Raw genomic sequence first — 5,562 nt, forward strand, 5'->3', positions numbered from 1 at the left:
GCCGCCGCTGAGGCGGGAGCTGGCCGCGAGGAGCCCGGGGCAGCCGGCACCATGAGCCCGGCCCCGCTGCTGCTGCTGCTGCTGTGCCGAGGTGAGCGGGGAGCCGGGCGGGACGGGGCCCAGCTCGGAGCAACAGGAGCCCGGCCCGGCGCTGCAACAGCTCCCCTTTCCCGCCCCTGTCCTCTCTTCCCTGCTCCCAGGGCCGGCAGGCAGCCCCCCTCACGGCCCGCGCAGGGCGAGGGGGCAGCAGGGCAGAAGTCTGGGGGGACTTTCTCTCCAGCCCGGGTTGCATAAGGGTAGTTGACTCACCAAGCCGTCTTAATTAATTTGTTTTCATCTGGGTTTTTTGTTTTTTGGGGGGTTTTTTACTACTGGCTGCGGGATTGGGGAAACTTCGCGCCGGATTGATAGCCGAAGCCTGTCAGATGAAACCCCCGAGGCCGCGACCAGGAGAGGGCCATTAAAAGGAGGGGCGCTGGGTTCGTCTCTCATTTGGATCGAGATCTTTTTTGATGCATGGGGGGGAAAAAATGCTGGTGGCCGCCGGCTAGGAAAGAGGCACTTTGATTCCTAATAAGAAGGAAACAGTGGGGATTTCGGCACCAGGCTTGAACCCAGTAGTGCCAGAGGGCAGACAAACTCCTCCGTGTCCTCCCCGGCACCGATTACCTCCCCGTGGCTCAGCCCTTCGCTGGCACATCCTTGCCTGCACAGGAGAATCGGGGGAGGTGGGGGGGAACCATTTCCAATCAGAAACCCTGCTGCAAATTCACAGATATCAAGGCACAAATTGCATTTCTCTCTCCAACAATGTGCAGGGGCTTTAGCAACTCGGGCTGGGGAAGGTGAGAAAACAGCTTGGTAACTCTGTCCTCGCCAAAGCTTGGAGGCGAGCGAATCAATAGATCTTGCGGGGGTAGGGAGCAGGGGGTGGGTGCCAAGATTTAATTTCCTGCCGAGCCCTTGATGCCTGGGCAAGGACAGTGTTTTTGTTCCGTGCGGCATTGTTTGGAGTATCCCTTGCACGAGGAAGACGAGTGTTTTATCTCTCTATAGAGTTAGCGCCGCGAAGAAAGGCAGGCGGCAGCAATGCCACGGATCCTTTTTTTCCTGACACGTTGTAGGGAGCATCTTTGCTCTGATTTCTCCCCCCGCTCCCATCCCCTCTTGTGTGGGTAGCTACCATGGTGAGAGTAGGCTGTGGGTGTAATTCTTTCGGCATTCAGAGTGCTTAAACATATGGAAACTCACTTTGCAACAGTTTGGGGCTGCAGCTCTACCATTGTAGCAGACTTTTTGTGCCGTTCTCCTCTTTCGACGACTGCATCCACAACGTGGGCTTCAGAAACCACTAGTGCAGTTAAAGTTCATGCTGAGAATAATGAACGTATGTACAGTCCCACTCTTTGCTTTTTCCTCTCAGCTGTCGCACCCCTTCCTCGTGATATGTGAGCGTTGCTTCTAGCCTCTAGCATACCCATGGAGCACGGATGCGAGGTGACAGGAGTGCCTGTGCACTGGATGTGTGGCTGTTGGAATAAGTGTGAATCTATTTTAGAAAGTTGAGGCTCATCCAAATGCTGTCTAGCAAGTGGCTTACATATGTGCTAGAGGATCCAACTGAGAGCTAGCCATGCTCGGGCTTCTTTTGATGATTTCTGTTTGGGAAGGAAGAGCTGTTTGCATTGCAAGAGCTGGGTCCAAGTCACAACATTCACAGCCAGATCTGGGTTTCTGCACATCCTACTATTCAGGGCCTGGAGTTTGGCTTCCTGTGTAGGTAGGAGCCATTTCCATTTCACCTATCAGGCTGCTGTGTGTATAACTATTCTGTTTATAATATGGACCTTACTAAGCTAAAGACCAGTCTCAGCACATGAGGATGCTCTTGCTGTGCTCTGTGCTTTTTTTCAAAAATATCATTTCTGTGCATGCCTACTCTTGCCATGTGTACCTACAGCTCTGCAGCAGGGAATGTCCAGAAAGCCCCCAAGGGAGGTTGTTAAAACCGGAGACAGCTCAAGCTAGCTCTGGGGTTTCTAAAAGTTTTCAGGTAGGCACTGGGCTTTATTTCTGAGGTCGGAATCTGGTTTTTGGCTCACGTAGCTTGTCTGGTTTTTGGCTCACATAGCGTGTGTGTTGTGGACCCATTTCTCCGGGCGTCATGTTCTGCACGGCTGTCTGCCATGCCCTGTACTTATTTATTCTTTAGTGAATTGCCCGAATTGCTTTGTCTGGGTCCAGTTGGAAGATGGCCCTTCTGATTCCCCACCCCATCTCCTATTCCCTGGTTACTGGAGTGCATGTGGCCCTGAGAAGAGCTGCATGTGTTTGGCAGCTAAAGGCCCCGCGTGCCCAGCCCTAGATGATGTCTTCTTGGCAGGCATCCTTGGCTTGTTGCTAACATCTTTGCTGGGCCTTTGGCTGGCTGCCTTCCTGGCAGAAATGAAGCAGTCTCTAATGTTATGCAAGTTGTGATGATCTGGAGAAGTTGGTCCGGCCTTCTTCCTGGACCGTTACGGCAACAGCATCACCCCAATGCTTCAGGAAGTCCTCCACGTCCTTGACCCGTTTCCTGTGTCCTCACCTGTAACCCTTCCCACCCCTGAGGTATTGTGATTAGCTTTCTTGCAGTCGGAGCGGGCTGACGGATATTCAGTTGTTGGTGATCGTGAGCTTCTTTCCCCTTCTGTGGGGTGAGTGTGCTTGGTGGCAGGGGAGAGTTTAGGATTGGGTCTCCCATACTGTCAGGGCTGGATTAACACGAACTAGGCACATGCCTAGGGCCCTGAGCTGCGGGGGTCCCGGTCCCGGTCCCGTGGTGGTGGCATGAATGGCCCTATTCGCTGCCTTTCCCTTCCCTCCTCTGGCCTCGCTGCGGCGGCAGCTGCCTCTAGCAGCAGCTCCGAGTCCCACTCCCTGTGGGTGGCAGTGCTGGGGTAGGATGCGGGGTCTTGACCGGCCCAGCGCCCTGAGTTTGTTTGCCTAGGGCCCACTAAAAGGTTAATCTGACCCTGCATAACGTACTTCCATTTCATTCAATCTATTTATTACCTTAGCTGTTGAAGGCTTTAACCAGGCTACTGAGATCTTTGCATGTGGAAGGACTTGGCAACCGGTTTTCTCCACGCTTCTGAGGGGCTGAAGGTGAAGTGGCAATCTGCCGTAACGCACATTGACATGTCACTCTCCATTTATGTGGTGATGCTTTTATCCAGAGCCGCCTTTGAAACCAAAATGGATGACCCAGAGTATCTGAACAGCAGGTTTCTCAAAATCTGATCGCACAAGCAGTAAAAAAGACAGTTTTCATGCAGTTGTACCGTGTCCATTGATTTAACTGTTTCATTGAATTGTCCTAAATGAGGCATAGTTGTTGGGCTGAAACCCTTGGGGTTGCCACCTGCTTGAAAGATTAGTTCAAAAATTAGATTTTTGCATACCCTGATATGCCACACTTACACCAGTGTGAGTAGGTAATCCAGTTTCTCTAGATGACTGCTGCTGTAGCATCAGGATCTGGCTCACTGGCACAGGTGAGACCAGTTCCTGTCTTGTCCAGTATGGTATTCTTCAAAGTCTTCCATCACTGATGCCATAGCACATTTTATATACATCTGTGATAACAGAAAGGTCCACATCAATCTGCGTTTCAAATTTTGATCATTTTCTTCAATTTGTCAGGCTTGATCTCAAAGCTCCATTCAACTGACACCTGACTGGTTAGCTGATCAATTGAGCCTCTTGAGGCTTTGACTCCAAAATTGTTACATAAAAAAAAATCAATGCAGTCCAATTAATTTGGTGCGTTTTATTTTGGGGGATGATACAGGCTTCAAGACTTGCGGTACACCATTGTCACAGTGACTAAGGCAGCATTAATGCAATAGGTGGTGCTGGTCCAGAATTCCCTATAAAGCAAGGTATATGTCCTGGAAAGGCACATGGGAGAAAGAAAATGTCCTGCAGCTTCACTTACTGAGATTTTCCCCCAGATTTTTACTTTGGGAACTCAGGAGAAAACAGAATTTGCTCTTTTGCTCATGGAGGAGACAGAGTGTCCGGAGCCCAAGGATCAGCTAGAGACCTCCGTTGAAATCTTGCCTTCACTGAAGTGAAACAAAAGTTTTGCTACTGGTATTAGCAGAACTGAGATTTTGCCCTTTGTGACTCTGTTCTTCGTTCCTGTGCACTGTGCTTTCAAAGGAGCAGTGCCGGTAAGGACTGGCTTACCGGTTGCTGTCTCTGGGATTTCCCTTTTAAATAGGGAGGCTTGCTAGGAGAGAGCTACTTTCTCTAATGACAGGTATAAACCCTTCCCTTAATCCCAGAGGTATTAGTACTGGGTACATAATGGGTATCTGCATGTGCTAACAGTTCTCTGCATATCCAAGCGTATGCACAGGTATCTGTTCATTTGCAGAGGGGGATGCTTTATTCATGCAGCCATATATTTTACATGCATGAAAGAGCCATGTGTAGGTTGCCAGTGGAGGACAAACAACTGCAGCAATGTGGTCTTTTTATGTTCTTTCATAAACTCGTTTTGTCTGCTTTGCTGAAAATATGAATAAAAAGCCACAAATGAGCCACTAAGGGGACTGTGAGGTCTAGACCTGTCTAATACATGGTGTGACTGCCACATGAATTGTTAGCTTAACAGGCCAGGCTCTGAGCTGTTTGTGAATCCAGGTTCACTTCCCTGTCTGACTGTTCATGCAGTCATGTAAGATTGCAAGTGATATCGGAGCCCGGGGTCCTCTGTTTTTCACTTATTGTTACTGGTTTAGCTCCGACCTTTTAACTTAAATGAGGAGCAGCTGAAATCAGTGGTGTAAGGGAGATAAAAACCAGGTCTATTGAACTTGCTGCTTTTTCATGGTGTTTGTTAATGATATGGTGTTTTTTGACAAAAAGCACTAGTCTTTGGTAATTGCTGTGTTGGTGTACTGGAATGTGGGAACATGCTCATCAAAGGACAGCTGTCAAATCTTCTCGTTTTCAGAGCCCGGGGGGGGCTTTTGATGCTTTTTACATGGTCCAAGAGGCTCCTACTTTGTGCTCTGTCAGGAATTTCCCCAATGGTACATCAGTGGAGGCTGTTGACATCTAAAAGTGGGAAGTCAAAACTGACAAGCAGAGAAGTCCTCCGAGACAATTACAGCAGCCCAGGGAAAGCTTGTGCTGTGTTTGACTCTGTCTAGGTACATCCAGGGCTCATGTTGCTGTGCTATCTGAGCATCTCAAAACAAGGTGAAGCAAACACTACCCTGAAGTGTGGCTGCTGTGAGATACTTACCGTAGGCACTGTCCAAAAAGGCTGATCTGGTTGCCTGTCACCTCGCACTGAGGGACTTCGGCCAGGTTGGTTTCTGAGCCCAACTGCAGCCTACGTGTTAATGATCCTTTGGCATTATCCAAAAATACTCCTGTGCGAGCCTTTGCAGCTGCCTTTCGTTGACATAACTGTTTGTTTCTGACAGCACTCAGAAAGCTTCATGAATTTATGATGTGCTCCAGATTCCAGTCTGTTTTGGGTTCCTGTTTTTTTTGGAGGGGTGG

The sequence above is a fragment of the Crocodylus porosus genome, unplaced genomic scaffold (genome assembly GCF_001723895.1).
Source record: "Crocodylus porosus isolate Cpor-Errol unplaced genomic scaffold, CroPor_comp1, whole genome shotgun sequence".
In the NCBI taxonomy this organism is placed as follows: Eukaryota; Metazoa; Chordata; order Crocodylia; family Crocodylidae; genus Crocodylus; species Crocodylus porosus.